The sequence below is a fragment of the Corythoichthys intestinalis genome, chromosome 5 (assembly GCF_030265065.1).
Source record: "Corythoichthys intestinalis isolate RoL2023-P3 chromosome 5, ASM3026506v1, whole genome shotgun sequence".
In the NCBI taxonomy this organism is placed as follows: Eukaryota; Metazoa; Chordata; class Actinopteri; order Syngnathiformes; family Syngnathidae; genus Corythoichthys; species Corythoichthys intestinalis.
The window spans coordinates 26,219,330-26,238,187 of record NC_080399.1 but is presented as its reverse complement, the minus strand read 5'-3'; positions in this window follow the sequence as shown (position 1 = coordinate 26,238,187).

Genomic DNA, 18,858 nt, shown 5'->3' with positions numbered 1-18,858 from the left:
AAATATCGCGATATATCAACAAATCAAGATATTGTCACACTCCTACTACACTCTTAGATTTCTAAATTTTTAGGTTTTTTTCATGAGATGAAACTGACTGAGCAGGTTGCTTATTAATTTGTGCAGTGACACCCGTCAGCTTGATGCTGTCGTTCAGTACGGCGGGAATCCAAAGAAGCTGCTTCTGTCTCACGCTGCTGGCGGATGACACTCTGGGAGAGATCACTGGAGCTCAGTAGGAAGCTTCCTCTCGGTTGAACCACACAGCTGTTTAGTTCTCAAAACTTGACTGCTCGGCATATGTTATGGAATATCACTTGAGAGACAAATGTGTGCCTTACTTCCAACACTGTTAACGGGAAAAATGTGATTTTCTTTTTCTTAGTTTCTATATTCAAAATCACTTCACATGTATTTGTGTTAAGCAATATTCAGCTTTGCCAGTATAAGTGAATCTGTTTTTAATCTTGGCAAATTTATGAAAATGAAGTCACAAAATATTTCACTCCGTAAGTACTGAATCTATGTAAAATATAATATTCCCTTTTTTAACCCACTTGGGATCTCCAGGGTTAACTGAACTTTACAAAGTAATATGAGGGGCAGAAATGATAATATTACAGTTGTCAATCATCATTCGAGACTGATTTTTACAGATGGACATTCTAATGTGCGGTGTGAAGACCAGCCACTGTACCTCCAAATTTTGCAGTGTTTGTAATCTATGTGTGGCACATAATGTAATGTAAACAGGACATAAAATTGTTTAAAAATGTCCTTAAAAAAAAATAACATACCCTGAGAACTGGTTCAAAATATGTGATTAAATTAGTAAATGATCTTATACAGGAACACGCAAAAAAAGGGAATTTTTGACGTGTGTATGGGCAGACATGAGCAAGTGGCAGCACTGCGAAACAGTGGCCTTGAGCAAGTAAACACTGCGATTTTAGTAATCATGGTGAATTCAGGATGAAATTCACAGAACCCCAGCTGAGATGTTAAGCAGTCAGTAAGCCTGTCGCAATATGTAATAATTCCATTTATCGTACGGTAAATGAAAATGAAGGCGGTAATTTTCCCGCTGCGATTTATCGCCTCACGTGCTTGCGTGCGTGCGTGCGCATGCGTGCAGCAGATGTGCGGCGGACGTGCTGTTAAAAGTTCGGCTTCCTTGTTACCAACAGCGCAATATGCTCTGATGAGGATTCACTCTGTTTTATTGACTTCTGGGTATGTTCGTTTTACACATTTGAACCCAGCCTAAGGCTACGTTCATACTACAGGTACTTAATGCATGAATCCGATTTTTTCGTGTTTTTCCGACTCGAGTGTGGCATTAACTTGACGGTCTGAACGTGACAAGTCGCATAGAAGTGGACCATTTCAAATCCGATCTGGGTCACTTTCGTATGTGGTTTGAATCCGATCTGGGCCACATTTTTCCAGAATGTGGCTGGCGGTCTGAACTTTCAAGTTTCCCGAATCGGAATTCATGCAGCAATAATGTTAGCAAAGCGAAAGCTGCAGGTAGGACGGGAGCGATGTAGCTGTGCATTAGCTTCTAGTTTGAACTCTGCTTTTATGCACAAAGCGGGCTTAAACAAGGTCATAAAAAAATTAAGAAAGAAAAGGATAAGCCTGACAATTTTGATTTTAATTCTATGCGCTGAATGAGCAATATTTCAGTATTGCTTACATGGCTGAGACGGGGCAAATTGACACACCCACGCATGTCACGCACACAAGTCAAGGCTTATGTGCGTGAGTGTATGCGTTCTATCAGTCCATATAAACTTTGAATAAAGGACTAAACGGGAATTATTAATGTCTGTTATTTGTGTCATCTTTTTGGAAATCAAAATATGATCACTCTGGAATCACATACAGCTAGCATGCGTAATTTGTTTAGATGCTTCTGCGCATGCGGTCACTTTGCCGAGCGAATCTGGGACTGCGAATTAGTGCGTATGTGTGATACTTGAACGGGCTCCATGGACAAAGGCAGTCTGAACGGGCACGCCATAAAAACAGACTTAACAAAAAAATCGAATTTTTGCATTAAAACCTGCAGTATGAACCTAGCCTAAGTGAAGCCAAATTTTTGTTACTGCTGCTTAACTAATCTATTTTTCTCTGTTGTTGATGAAGTGCAATTGTTTGTGTTACTACAACTTTATACCTCTGTGCCTAAATGCTTAAGTTATTGAAGTGCAATTTTATCTTTCCCTGAAAAAGACATTTTAATTATTCTGTTTCTGTGCGGTATTGATATTGTTGTCGTTTACTTAAAAGAGGCATGGTCTATTGTTTTTATTTGTGACTTCTTAAAAAGTATTTTTTAATTTAAGAGTAAACGTTTATTGCGTTTAAATGGGTGTACTTAATATTATGTAGTATTATTAATATATACTGTATTCTCACTGTGTTATTGTAAATTGGTTCAAAAAACTTTTGGGGTTGGGGGGCAATCATATCGCATATCGCAATAATTTATGAGAGAATTTAATAGCCCACTAAAATTTATTATCGCGACAGGCCTAGCAGTCAGTGAAGATTCTCAACAGCAGGTGTCAAGAATGAATTCGTACAGGACGCTCTCTTAAGGCGTAATTAAAAAAAATAAAATAAAATACATCATTGTATTGTAAACGGCATGTTTTAAGGTTTCAATTACTATGAGTAAAATATTTTCTTCCATCACTCTTGGTTTTATTAAGGTGTTTAAAAGTTCCTGGTTTTTTGTGTCACCCTGTATAACTTTTTGTCATAAAAGATGGAGATTTATTGCTCAAACTTAAAACAAGTCGATGAATAATTAGATTTGGACTGGGCGCTCCTGTTGACTAATACTTTATTGATGTGCATTTTTTTTGTGTGTGTGTGTGTGTAATTTTTTATTAATTTATTTACTTTGAGTGCGGTGACCTAGCAGGATGACACAGCAGGCCTCAGGACAAAACCTTCCTGTCTCCTGAGATGGAGAGGCTGGCCCCACTGTGTTGACTGATTGTTAGCATTAGTGGCTTTGAGTGTGATTAATATGCCTGCCCTCTAACATGGAGCTTGGAAAAAAGGGGTGTAGATTATGACTGAAGTAGCATGGCCGCATTTCACACATTTTACAGAAGAAAAAGTCACTCTGTGTATGCTGCTCAGGTACTTTTCCATTAATTCCTCCAGCCCAGTTCTGAGGGAGGACAGACTGGATCTAATGAGCTAATTGTGTGGGGTGCAGTACGTGCCACTGAGTCAGTACAGTCTTTTTTAGTGAGTTTTTGGGATGGTTGTAATTGATGCAGTGTGAGGTTGTTTTCTCTTCTTACACCTAATGCTACAGACTTCTTGTCTGGATGGAGCAGTTGCTGGACTGCCACACTGCTTCAAGACAAATACTAGCCAATAGCTTCTTTAGTACGCTGGCACCTTTTAAAATATGTGACATTATGATAGTGAATTTTTCTAGTGGTACCTCTACATACGACGTTAATTCGTTCCAGGACCTTGTTTGTAAGTCGAAATGGTCGTATGTCGAGCAGAATTTTCCCATAGGAATACATTATAATTCCATTAATTCGTTCCACAGCCCAAAAACCTACACTAAATCCTTAATAAATACTGCTGGTTCTATTACAAATGGCAATTACCCATAGTAAAACAAATAATTATAAATAAAACTCGGAATAATACAATATAATAATGATAATAATTCCTGTAGTTATGTGACAAATCGGGTTCTAATGTGGCGGGTGTTTTTTGCTGTACCTGAACGCACCGCACCTGAGAGCGGTGAGCTTGAGAGTTTTACTTTCAATGTTTTCTTCCGAACACCGTCAACTTTGGCGCTCAGGAGGTGTTTTGTGTTGAATAAGTTGTGAAATTAATGATTAAAATGTGACGAAGCTGGCGATTTCTTTGGCGATGTTACCACAATAATAATAGTCAGCTTAACTTATAAAAAGGCATGAAAATGGGTCAGGGCTTAAAAAGGTGAGATGGGTGTGGAGGAAATATGTTCCGGTAGGGCTGTCCCAAACGACTAATTTTCTCCCGATTAGTCAGCAGACTATTTTTACAATTAGTCAACTAATAATTCTTTTTTTTTTTTTTTTTTTTTTTTTAACTAATTTAGCAATGAAATTTTTGTTGACACTTATTAATTCACAAAAACATTTTGGAACACTTGAATTCTTTATTAAAGTACAAATAAACATGTAAATAATAATTAATCACACATGAACACAGAGGTCAAATGCTGATAGTAGGCCTGAACGATATTTGGAAAAAAAAACTATCATTTCGATTCTTGGGGAGTTCGCGATATTAAAACGAGAAAATGTTCACCAAATAACTTGAATAGCTCCATTTGGGATAGCTGCACTGTTGACGAAGAAAAACAGTTTGGTCGCGCTGCCTAGCAGGAGGGAGAGTGAGACACTGTGGTGCTGTATGAGCATGAATCAGAAAAACATGAATGTATGTTGTTTTTAAGTTCCGATGCTCTGAAAAACGGCGCCATCAGCCCTAATTTTTATAACTCAGTTTAATCCAAGATCTGCACACTTGCTGCGTTCATGAAGTAAAACAAAAGTTTAAATGTTGAAAAAAAGAAATAAAACATTGCACGTCCTGTGATGTGACTATTGCGCATGCAGACATTGCGACGGCAATGTTCAAACGATATATTGTGCAGCCTTAGCTGATAGCATTTACTTGTGCAAAAGAATAGAATGTAAACAGATTCAGAACACTGACTTCGCCTTTCCAACATTATTCAAAACAATTCTTATAAAAAACAAAATGTCTAGCATTACTATAGTATACTACTATATATAATAGTATTATAATAATTATATTAATTGACAATCACATTTTTTTAAAAAGGGTGTCATTTTAAAGTTATTCTTAGTGTAAAATCTGAATTCTGTAGTACTATAGTATTTACATATCATAGTATTAATTCTGAAGTATGTGGTATTAACTCCAGAAATGTTATTTATATGACAAATGTGACGTGCTTTTATTTTGGAAATGTTAACCGGAAGTACGTTCGCTAAACCGCTAACAACTTTAAACTCCGCAAAAACCATTTTTCGTCATTGCTTGTGGTGTCAATTTTTTTTTCTTTCCATTTTTTAATTTGCAAATGCTGTTAACCAGCGATTTTTCATGTTTGAAGTCTCACCTTTTAACTGCAAGTTTGCATTTTGGAAAAGACTGCCAATGTTTTATAGCAGGCTAAAGTAAGTTGTCTTTTTTCCCCCCATTAGTCTCAGTGTAGCAATGCTAACATTTACAGTGTTCAATATATGTGTTTCCTGTTGTTGACTAATAAACATCTGGACACAACAACTGATGTCTCATATGTCATCTACACGCACGCACAAATGTATGCACGCATGTGGTGATAAAACGCAGGAAGGTCACCCTTTTTTACTTCAAAACGGAATTTCGCCGAAAGGTGAGTGATTTTCATGCCTGTATAAAGACTGGCGAACGGTGGTCGGAGGAGGACCGTGGAGATGTACTGTTGAGCCAGTTCACGGATGCGCACACTATGTTCATACTTTTCTGTAATTTCCATCTTCATTTAGAAGGTAAGTGTCAACTTTTTCCTTGTTTCACCACCTGTACCAACCTTTTTGAAACCTGTGTTGATTTCTCACACAAGACAATCCGCCGTGCGCTCGTCTGCAGTGCTGTCATGCCGTCGTACTTCAAGCATGTCGTCGGATGTAGAAACGAATAGCGAGTCAAATTTTACGTCGGATGTCGAAAAGATTGTGTGTCGAAACAATCGTATGTCGATGTACCACTGTACAAGGCATAATTCCAATAATGTATCGCGAAAATAACCCCCTTGCAGTCAGGTAAGTATCTGTAACACATTTCTAAACAAAAGTCGGCGGGGGTGCTGAAGCCTATCGGAGCTGAGTAGAAAGCAGGGTACACCCTGAAAGGGTTGAAAGCCAATGGCAAGGCAACAAGTGACAATCATTCAAGCTCACATTCACACTTATGGACAATTTAGGGCAGGCAGGCAAAAGGAGACCATGCAAACTGCACACATGAAGGCAGGAAGCCTTGATGTCATAACTGAGGTGACATGTTAAGCCACAATGCCACCTATAGATAATTTGTTTTAAATCAATTATAGATGTAATGTACTGTACATCTATCTGCGCTAAATATGTGTGCCATCTAAAGCCATTCAAACTTTAAGAATGAAAAAACACTGTTCAAATGTTAGATGTCACAAATGCAAAAAATAAAATTAGTATCAAAGTTACTCTTCTCCATGAAATATTTCTTTTTACTAAATACTCAAAATCCCAAACTTCGCTGTTTTTCTGCTGATTATTAAAACCTGTCAAACTACTATCGCTCTAGCATGCTGTGATCCAGCTGCTGTATATACTGTAGGTGAAGGTGTGGCCATCAGATCAAATCTACATCGTCTCTTAATGGCTACGTAGTTCTTCCATTTGCATACAAGTATGAGGGCTATAAGATGGTGCAGCGATTAAGTGAGGTGCTCACTCAACATCTGTCAGAGGTTCATCTGTTCAGCAGAGATCCATGGCTCGGGCACCCCCCTGTGCCCCTATGGAAAAAGAGCCCTGCCAGAATGAGGAATGATAGCTAAAGCCCATATTATTAGAATTAATTGTCTTTAAGTCATGCTGTGGATCAGGCAGTTCCAAGAAAAAGCAAGGTGGGAAATAATGAAGGCTCTACGGCAGTTGTCATTTTTTCTTTTAAAAGCACCCCATCACAAAACATTTGCTCAGAGCTTCTCACTTCTACCAAGATGATTTAGCTTGATGATAATTGAAGTCAGGGTGGCATGTGAGATGTGTTGAGTTCATGAGCAGCAATGGAAAAAAAAATAATAAATAAAAGGATCACGTTGATGATTGTTTCCATCAAAACACACCAACTTCCTTTAGTACTTTTATTCTTTAAATTCTTATAGACTGAGAACAACATCAAGATGAAGAAAATATTTTTGTACCAAAGTAAGAGAACATTTTTAATGGTCTGGATACTATGCATCTTTGAACAGAGATACACTGAATAACAGTACATGAAGCGTAATAGTTTGTGGTGTTATCATGTTTTAAATTAGTTTCTATGCCAGTCTCTCAAAATGTTTCAATATAAGACCTGTCTGTTGCTTAAAATAGGTTAGCGATAATTGGTTTAAAATATAAAATGTAGGCTTGTATTCAGACATGCAACCTCTGCTATGTGTTTGATTAACATTTAGGCCTACACAATACACCCAGGGGTGAAAGTGGCTTGAATTTCTTGCCAGGACTCCCCGACGTGAAGGTCACCACGGAGCCAGAAATGTTGTTTATTTATTTATTTACGGTATCTATTTTCATTTTTTGGGGGGTGGGGGTCACACCTCCTAAAACAACTGAAATGCAATGAAAACTGTTTTGGCACAGTCATTTCTATAACACATACAAAAACTGATTTTCATTCCAAATTGTTCTTTTTCAATGATTTGCAAAATAAAAGTTAACAAAAACAGCAATTACCCCAACCTCCATCTCCTGATATTCATTTCCCCCTCATTTCCTCACATACTAAATGCCAAATCTCAATTTTAACTACTTAGAACATAGGATATATATTAAAATTAGTGATGCACGATAATGCATTTTTCAACCGATACCGATAACCGATAATTTCCTCCTCATTCCAACCGATAACCGATAATGTCAAGCCGATAATTCTATTAAAAGATTTATGTAAAATTTTAAAGTATACACAAAAGAAAATATTACTGTGCAAAAATATAATTTATTGCTCTTTTTTTCAACACAATGTATGAACAAGTCGTCAATTCAAACATCTAAATAATGACAGATTGTCTGACATTGTGTAATGGTAAACCTTTGGCAACAATTACTTACAGAGTAAATACCTAAGTTGCACAAAAATGCGTTTAAAAGTAAGCCATTCCTAACATATATAACATTAATCCGCTGCAAAACACACCTCCTTAAAACTAGTCAGTTTTAAGTGTAAATCTATTGGCAATAAGTGAAATTATCTGCCATCGCTTCAAGTGTATTTCTCTCAGATTTCTTGGAAGAAAAATAGCTAGCTGAAAATAATCTTAACAGCCTTGTTTTAAGCAATACATTATTATACTTAATCCTAAAAAAAAAAAAGAAAAAAAAAAAAAAAACTTGAAGAAGGAAAGATTTTGAATAATATTTGTGGCTACAGAATATTGATTTAAGAATTTGATTATCTACTGTGACTGTAATTGAGCAAACAAATAATTTAAATAATTTGAAAAGTGATTGCTAATGTTATATGCTTTGTTGCACACTGTGAAAATGATTACCTCAAAAGAGCGAGATGTCATGTACCCATTCTGCAGCGCTTTGTTTACATTTGCGGCTTTCACGACATTTGCGTTACAGCAGCTAAACTGCTACACGGCAGTACTATTTGGACGGAGTTGGCGCTCGCATCCGTGTGCGCGTTGTTTTGTGCCTGAGTTTTATTAAGCCGAAAATAAAGGCAGCGTTACAAAGTCATCTGACCGCTCGTCATTTCACATTCTGAATGCATTATTGACTGGCTGACTTCGTTTTCTCCATGTTTAAATTATCTTATAACCACTGTGCCGTCATAAACTTGCTTACCGGACATCACTTTTTCATGAAGAATGGTGGTCGTATAAACTGCATTATTTCTTTTATCCAGGGCTTTGGTTCTCGTGTCATTAAGGTAAAAAAAAAAAAAAAACTGTGTCTCGTCTCGGCGGCAGCTACATTCGTACCGGATAATCCGCCCGCCCGCCCCGGCCGGTTCGCCGCGGCGTATTCGGGTCCTGGCTCTGCTCGCACGCCGTGGGGGAACGCTCGAGAAACCGGGGTGTTCGCCGGAGGGCCAGAGGCCGGGGAACCGGGCTCGGCCCGCCCCGCCTATGGCGAGGCGGCGGCGGTCTGCCGGACTGGCCAAAGCGGCGGGCTCCGTCGGAATTTACCACCCGCCTTGGGCTGCATTCCCAAACAGCCCGACTCTGTATCGTCACAAACCCTGTAGTTTAGCTTAGTGTTTACAATAGCTTTAGCATTCCTGCTAGCAGCAGCCTCGTATATGTTCCAAAATTCTTTGTGATGCAGTTTTAAATGGCTGCTGGGTTAGTGGTTTTGAATGAAGACGCCTTCTTTCTGCCTCGTGGAACTTGTACGGTACATGTTTCGCAGATGGCGAGAGCGTCGTTTTTTTAGTAACAGCCGCCATAATATTCAACTACTTCTTGTCTTGTAACTCCGCCTCCTCAACCCCTCCTCCCTTAGGGGCTTCAGAGAGGGGAGGGTTTGAGGAGGCGGCGTGCTGAATTCTTCGGTTGAGCACATTTGGAGGAAAAATCAAGTGTATAATTATCGGATTGCATTATCGGTTGAATTTTTTTATTATCTGGATTATCTGTGTGACGTCATAATTGCCATTATCGGCCGATAATTATCGGTGACCGATATTATCGTGTATCTTTAATTAAAATTGAAGTTAATGTAAATATTTACTTTTTTTTAAATAATAAAGATACAGTGCCTTGCAAAAGTATTCGGCCCCCTTGAACCTTGCAACCTTTCGCCACATTTCAGGCTTCAAACATAAAGATATAAAATTTTAATTTTTTGTCAAGAATCAACAACAAGTGGGACACAATCGTGAAGTGGAACAACATTTATTGGATAATTTAAACTTTTTTAACAAATAAAAAACTGAAAAGTGGGGCGTGCAATATTATTCGGCCCCCTTGCGTTAATACTTTGTAGCGCCACCTTTTGCTCCAATTACAGCTGCAAGTCGCTTGGGGTATGTTTCTATCAGTTTTGCACATCGAGAGACTGACATTCTTGCCCATTCTTCCTTGCAAAACAGCTCGAGCTCAGTGAGGTTGGATGGAGAGTGTTTGTGAACAGCAGTCTTCAGCTCTTTCCACAGATTCTCGATTGGATTCAGGTCTGGACTTTGACTTGGCCATTCTAACACCTGGATACGTTTATTTCTGAACCATTCCATTGTGGATTTGGCTTTATGTTTTGGATCATTGTCCTGTTGGAAGATAAATCTCCGTCCCAGTCTCAGGTCTTGTGCAGATACCAACAGGTTTTCTTCCAGAATGTTCCTGTATTTGGCTGCATCCATCTTCCCGTCAATTTTAACCATCTTCCCTGTCCCTCCTGAAGAAAAGCAGGCCCAAACCATGATGCTGCCACCACCATGTTTGACAGTGGGGATGGTCTGTTCAGGGTGATGAGCTGTGTTGCTTTTACGCCAAACATATCGTTTTGCATTGTGGCCAAAAAGTTCAATTTTGGTTTCATCTGACCAGAGCACCTTCTTCCACATGTTTGGTGTGTCTCCCAGGTGGCTTGTGGCAAACTTTAAACAAGACATTTTATGGATATCTTTGAGAAATAGCTTTCTTCTTGCCACTCTTCTATAAAGGCCAGATTTGTGCAGTGTACGACTGATTGTTGTCCTATGGACAGACTCTTCCACCTCAGCTGTAGATCTCTGCAGTTCATCCAGAGTGATCATGGGCCTTTTGGCTGCATCTCTGATCAGTTTTCTCCTTGTTTAAGAAGAAAGTTTGGAAGGACGGCCGGGTCTTGGTAGATTTGCAGTGGTCTGATGCTCCTTCCATTTCAATATGATGGCTTGCACAGTGCTCCTTGAGATGTTTAAAGCTTGGGAAATCTTTTTGTATCCAAATCCGGCTTTAAACTTCTCCACAACAGTATCTCGGACCTGCCTGGTGTGTTCCTTGATTTTCATAATGCTCTCTGCACTTTAAACAGAACCCTGAGACTATCACAGAGCAGGTGCATTTATACGGAGACTTGATTACACACAGGTGGATTCTATTTATCATCATCGGTCATTTAGGACAACATTGGATCATTCAGAGATCCTCACTGAACTTCTGGAGTGAGTTTGCTGCACTGAAAGTAAAGGGGCCGAATAATATTGCACGCCCCACTTTTCAGTTTTTTATTTGTTAAAAAAGTTTAAATTATCCAATAAAGGTTGTTCCACTTCACGATTGTGTCCCACTTGTTGTTGATTCTTGACAAAAAAATTAAATTTCATATCTTTATGTTTGAAGCCTGAAATGTGGCGAAAGGTTGCAAGATTCAAGGGGGCCGAATACTTTTGCAAGGCACTGTATAAGTAACATACATTCAGAAAAATAAGTGCAAATGACTTATATTATGCAGAGTGAAATGGAATACATTTTGAAGATCGCGCATTGACTTTTCTTTAAATCATAAGGAAATGAATAAACAGCCTAACATAAATGAACAAATATAAGTCCAAAGTGCACATTGACAGCTAAGATATTCTGAACCTCCCCATCAGAGCAAATAAAACTAAATATGATAAATAAGCCTCCTCAACTCTTTCCCTGCTCTTAAAGATTTGATCCATTTTTTTTTCTGTTTCCAGAAAACATGCACATTTGAACCACTTGGAGCTAACTATCTCTGCGAATCAGATGTCAGTATGTCAGCCAATTGAACAGATAAATGAGGCGTATCGCTTTGCTGCGTGCATTCGCACATTGACCTGACTCATCCTCGTCAGACTCTGATAACTGCAACAGCTGGGGAAACCTCCATGCCGTTCGTGGAATAAAATAAATAATAAATATCGGTGGAAACGGATTACGCTACACAAGCACTTTATTATACTTGTTGTTAACACTTGTGTATGTAAATCGGATGTTGGTAGATTGTTTTCTTCTTGGAAATGAAATGCATGTGTGGCAGCTTAGCAGTTTTAAAAAAAAATTTTAACATAACGTTTTGACAGTTGCTGTCATATTTTCCGAATCAAAGCACCGTGTACCCAAACAGCATTCCGGCCCTGAATCTTATACCGGAACTGCATTCTGGCCCTGCATCTTATACCGGAACTGCGTTCCTGACCGTTCTGGCCCACTTTCACCCCTGAATACACCTGAATATTGCTTTGACCAGATACTCATAGCATAGATACACAAATATTAAATAATTGATGTTGGTTATAATATTGGTACCTGGAGAGCCAGGTATTCCTCTATTAATCTTGTGTAAAATGTTTACAATGTGGAGAACAGCTGACGGTTGCGTTGATGTAATATTAGCCCTATTTTCAGTAGTACAACTACTGGGTTTCAATAGCGAAGGATGGATTTAGGCCATGTCTTTTCTCAAGTCATACAGTTAGTGTACAATGATTTCAAGAAATATGAATCCGCACTAAATAGGGAAAGAACTTCCATAAACCTCTCCAACCGTGATGGAACATCTGTCTACAGGGTGTCATTAACATTGTCCATGATTAAGTGAGGATTAACGAAACTTGTCATGCGGAAGACATGTTTGCGTAGAGACAGCACTGGGCCTCGCACTATGTTAACTATTACGATTATCTAAGATGGTATTAATTGCAGTAAAACCCTTTATGTGCAAATGATAGCGACTGTAAAAAAATATATATATTTGTTGTTATGCACCTAATCTATTAAAATGTTTAAACACAGTGGTTCAATTTTGTGCATACTGTTACATCTATAAATCCATCCATTTTCAGTACTACTTTTTCTAATAAGGGTCGCGGAGGTGCTGGAGAATATCCTATCTGACCATGGACAGGTGGGCATACCCTTAACTGGCCAATCACAGCTATACGGACAATTTAGAGTGTTCGCTCAAATTACTATGCATGTTTTTGGGATATGGGCGGAAACTGGAGTACTCTTTGAAAACATGCACACCCCACAGGTTAGGCAGTAGATGTAACCCGCGATTTTAGAACTGTAAGGCGGACGTGTTGCACAGATATGTACAATGTTACTTTGGCTTTCATTCATTCATTTTCTGAATCACTTGTCGTCACGAGTGTTGCGGGGTTGCTGGAGCCTATCTCAGCCAAAAAGGGCAGGAGGCATTGTACATCCAAAACTGGTTGCCGGCCAGTCGCAGGGCACATACAGACAAACAACTATTTTCGCAAACACTCACACCTACGGACAATTTTGGAGTGTTCAATCAGCCTACTCTACTATGTTTTCAGGATGTGGGAAGATGCCAGAGTAGCCGGAAAAACCCACGCAGGCACATGGAGAACATGTAATCTCCACAGAGGGAGGCAGGAGAACCTTCATTCTCAGAACTGTGAGACGGACATACTAACCACTCTTCCATGGGGCCTCCGTTATTTTGGCTTCCATTTATCAATTCATCTTCTGCACGAGCTTACCTCTACAAGGGTTGCAGGGGTGCTGGAGCCGATCCCAGCTGATGATGGGCGGGGTACATCCTAATCTCCAGTGATTCCCAATCACATTAAATATACCTTTTATGAATAACACCGCTGGCATTTTTCTGAACGACACAATTTAAAAAGGAAAAAAAAAGGTTCAACCAGCACAGCCCGTTCTTGGGTGTACTGTATAAACTTTTAGAACTGTTCCCCTAAATGGGTGAGAACACTTAATTTGAATTTTATTAATATGCATTTTATAAGTAACTAGCTGTTTTTTACTCATTAAGGTGAAATGTGCTTTTTTTCAATGTTTTACACGGAAATCAGAGGTTGAAGCTCACTTGTTGTGTAATGACCGTCACAATGGCATAGTGCAAATGTGCAATGTAAAACAGCCTTAACAAATTTAGCCTGTAGCCTTGGCCATGGAAACATGGAAGAATCAAGATTTCAAAGCCAGTCAGGGGAGAGCAATAGTTTCCAAGTCATTTATATACACTTACCAAATATAGTGAATGGTTCAAATGCCAATTTATGCTTTGCTGTGACATATTTCCCAGACCATGTGGTGAAAGTGTCTTTATATTTTCTTGTGTACATGTACGTGTGTCCGTGGGAATGTGCTTGTCAGTGTGTGTGTATGTGTTCTTTTACTGTATGTGTTCACAGTGAAGGTGGCTGGTGGCGCTGTACCAAGTTGTCACAGACCTGCAGGATTACATTTACCATTTCAAAAGATCCCTATGTTTCTTAACTTTACGCACGTTCACGCTAACGTGAGCGCACACACACAATCGTAAAATCACCCACCCACACGCCACTTCTCCAGCTTGTCCACGTGAAACGTGGGCTGCGGAGGCTTGTGTGAACAGATGGGAGGAACCAGCATAAAATAAAGTTAAACTAGAACAGAATGACTATGCAAGTGGTGTGGCTGCCCTTTGTTTGCTAGGAAGGTGATCCTCAGCAGCTGGGGATGATGGAACGCATGATTAAAATTACCAGAGGGAATGATTAATATCTCCTTAAAGCCCACACTTCCAGCATATCAATCATCTCATTACAGTGGAAAAGTTAATTGTGTGAGGGGAGGGTTGGGGCCCCTAAACCATGAAAAAGTAGCCCACCCCTCGACATGTTTACAGACAACAAAACCAGCCCAATAACTCTTACCTGTACTATTAGATTTTCACCAAAAACACTGTTTTGCAGTCAGGTACGTAATTACCAAACAGTAAGAGAACTTCAATGATTGAAATAAATTGTAGATATACAGTAAAGTAGGTATATATAAATTACATCCAGACACATGTCTGAGTATCACAGTCATAAAAGATTATTCAAAGACCACTGGCTGTTAAAAAGCGCTCCTTAGTTTCCATTCCCACCGAGTATTGTACGGAATTTGCCATAGTGTATCACTTACCACGCTGATGCAACAGTTAGAGTAAAATTAATGTAAATGTGCAAATAAAAAAAACGTTTATCAGACATTAAAAAAATAATAATAATGATTCACTCTTGACTGTGTGACATGTTTACAAAATGAGCACACTGACCTATGACTATTGGCATGAACTGTTACATACTTTGCTGTTGCCATCTTTGCATTTTCTGATTCATTAAGTGTTGGTGTGACGTTACGGAAGTTTGACATTTTCATGTACACACATGTAGAACTAAACTACTACAAAAGCAAGGCAAAACAAATGAAGCACTGTCCAAGGCCAGATGAGGGGAGATGAGAGTTCCTGTGCCTATGGTGGCCTGCATTGCCCTTGCCTTGCCTTCCTATCCCCTAGTTGCCAGTGTGTCCTACTCTTTGCCCTCTCTGCTCTATTGCGCTCGTTCCCGTACCCCCTCCCACCTCTTCCTGCGTGCCTATGCTGCCTGAGCCAGCTGCTCCCACTTCATCTTCAGCAGCGTCACCAGGCGGGGTATTAATCATGTTTTTCGAGGGGGACACTCTGCTATTTATCTCCCTGACACCTCCAGCATTCAGAGGCCCGTTGCTGGGCACAGCCCATTGAGTAGTAAGATTACACATTACTTCGCTCCATTGCTTTTCCCTGCCCTCACCATTGACTAGCTGTTCAACGGCAGCATCAAGCTTGCAATATCGGACATAATTTATGCCCTACATGGATAAAACACACCATGCAATTTTATCGATATTACCATATTTGAATTTTTGACAGCTTTAAGCACAGATGAGCATCTACTGCACCTCAGAACTGGTGGTTAATACAGTAGTCTCATGAAACTTCCTGTCACTACAGATGTTCAAAAAAAAATAAAAAAAAGTAGTAATATCACCAAATCATATGCGAATGTATCTAAAATTTTTATCCATTAGCTTGTTAATCAAAAAGTAGTCACGCTGGCCAATCAAATTCTGATGCAGCACTAAATGGCTAAGAACGAGGTTATTACAAAAGGCAAGAGTGAATCACTCATCATCACATCATTCACACTCACCAAATAGATTGACAAATCAACTAAAATGTGTTAATCTGTCAATGATTTTCCTTTTTTAAATATTCTTTTAATAGTTTGTCCTTGACTTTGGTCTTTGTGTTGTACTTGGTACCATTATAATTTTATTAGCTTTTCTATAAATTCCGAAAGTCTTACTATTGACGTGTTGCAAAGTTTACAATAATAAACGCATTCATGTTTTGATGCTCTGAAGAGACTGCATAATGAAGCACTCTAACATCAATACCAGCTCTGGCCATAGCTTCAAATCGCCATCCAGTACTCATACTTTGTGGATGGGATGAAATGTAGACCGAAATGCACTGCCATTTTCAGCATATTTGTTTCAGTTTCAGTCAGTTTAAGTATTTGTAAATGGAAGGAATCTTCTACCTCCTCCTGTAAGAACATTATCAAGCAACTGAATTAGACAAGAAAATAAAGAAGGTGTCTTGGAGAAACAGGAAGCAGTTATGTTGGCTGATGGTCAGTCTAATGGGCTGATGGGAATGCTGAATGAGTGAGGGATTCTCCAGGGAAGCCCGCAGTTAGTCCTGACTCGAGTGTCAAACAACTCCACTTCTGAAAATGGAGGATGCAATTGCTTGAAATCCTGCCAAATAGTTAATCAAATATGTGCTCGAAAGGGAAGTGAACATTTTCTGAAAAAAAGAGCTAAGTATACTCAACCTCCACACTATTCTTGTGTGCAATTAGGATTTTCACCCTATCTCTTTTTACCCAATGTCAAATCAAAAAACAATTATTCAAATATTTTTACATGACATTTATTTTTAATTGAGCTCGGATACATACACTAGATCAAGGGTCTCCAAACTGGTCCTCAAGGCCCGCTACGGGGCTTGGTTTTTGTTCCAACCGATCCAGCACAGAACATCAGACCAATGAGATTTCTGGTAAAACGAGCAGCACCTGACTGCAATCAATGGTACAGCAGGACAAAAGGTGTCATCTTTTTTGGTTGGAATGAAATCCTGAACTGCACAGTGGACCTTTGTGGAATAGGTTGGAGACCCCTACTCTTGGTCTCGATTCGCTGCTTGTGTTTAAGTGTATGGAATGCCTTTTGAATGGAATCGGATGTCTACTCCTTGCACATTCACTAAACGTGAGAGCCCAACAAATGATCAATCCAGGTTGACACAATAGACTAGTGATGCAAGATAATACATTTTTCAACGGATACCGATAACCGATAATTTCCTCCTCATTCCAACCGATAACCGATAATGTCAAGCCAATAATTCTATTAACCCTTGAGAGTCGAAGGACGCGCCGGCGCGTCCTCAGCGCACGTCGTCTTTGAAGCGCCCTCACGTTTTAATTACGTCACCCACATGCCGTTGGTTGGTCTCGTTTTAAAGTGCGGAAGTTGAGGTTCACTCTCGTTATTATTTGAAGTCAATCGACCAAGTAGAACGTGAGATATTGTCATTTAAGTTTTATAGTTTTATTGTCCTCTCAAAAAACATTAAAACGCTGCATGGATCATTTGTGTATTTCTATATTTCCATCATTTCTTGTCTTTTTTCAAAACGGAAGCTCCATGAAAAAAAACACAAATCAAACGGACCCTTTCGAAGTCACAGTGGAAGCACAAAATGCGTTTTTTTTTATAAATATAACTGCCGTGCGCGGTTCTACCGAACGAGAGGGAAGAGTGTTCTGAAGCAGCGAGGTGGCGAGCGATGGCCGTTTGGATCGAGCAGCGACTTTGTGTGACTTTGACAATGAACGGAAAACTAAATTTAGCGCAAGCAATTGTGCTTTTTGATCAACTTGAGGAAGAGGATGGTCCAAATTCGTCATCATCGTCTTCTTCGGAAGAGTCCTCGAGTGAAGATAGTGACGGATTTGAACACGTGGGTGACGCCATCGACGAGCAGAGGTAAGCCAACTCTCTTTTTTTTTTATGCTGAAAAAGTTTCTTTTGAAAGTTTCTTTTGATATTGCAAGACAAAGTTAATTTTGATGCAATATAAGTGTGTGTTTGTGTATATAATAATAAAATGTGCATATCAGATCAAAGTCGTACGTGCACTGTGGGTATCCCAGGCAGGAATTTATCATTTATGGTGTTCTTTCTAAATGAAGATTAGGGATGTAGCACATATTCAGCTATGGTTTTCTTTCTATTGTCATACATATAGATTTCCATTATTATTTATTGTTGTATATATTTTTATTTTATACTTTATTATTTTCATAAATACTGACTTTTTTTCATGTACATTTATAGTGACAATGAAAGTAAAGTGAAATGAAAATGGAAGGGTGGAAAGAGGACCGACACCCCATGGAAGTGTGAGCTGTGTGATGTAGCCCTGTGTCTAATTCCAGGACGAAACTGCTTTTCGGAGTGGCATGCCTGAAAAAAATTTAACTTGTTTATTGTAAATATTCTTGAAAATACTTTTTTTCCCAATGTTATATGTATATTTTTTTCCCCCCACAATCAGTCTTCTCAATTTGTGTATATAAATGTGTGTTCAATAAGCTTGATTGTGTGTACATAGTTTTCATCAGGTGATGGGCCGCAATATCTAAACTCATAAAGAGATGGCCTCTAAACGCTTTTTGTGTTAGATGGTATATATTTTTTCACTGTTCTTCACTGTTTGGTCTGCTGTATATAACCTGTTTTGACTAGAGCATGTATAAAGGCAAAAAACGCCTATGGCTATACCTGTTGTTTATGTTGAATTGTCAAATATAAGACTATTTATTCTAAAAAATTTTTGGTTGAATGTTCATCCTAACATGTTGAATAAATATTACAAAGTTTCAAAACGGTTCGTTACGCATGTTTGGTTGTCAATTGGACATCAATATTAAAAATTTTGACAAAACGATTTTGGAATTTTTGGTCTTTTTGGGCCCAAAATGATGATTTATAATTGGTCAGTGAAGGAAACAACAGTTTGGACATGAAGTTCAAGGTGTCACAAAAAAAGGGACCAAACCAGGCCATCGTAAACAATTCTTTCTTTGAAATATAAAGGCAACTTCAAAGGCATGCAAAATCAGACAAAATAGGCCCAGACCTTAAAGGGTTAAAAAAAT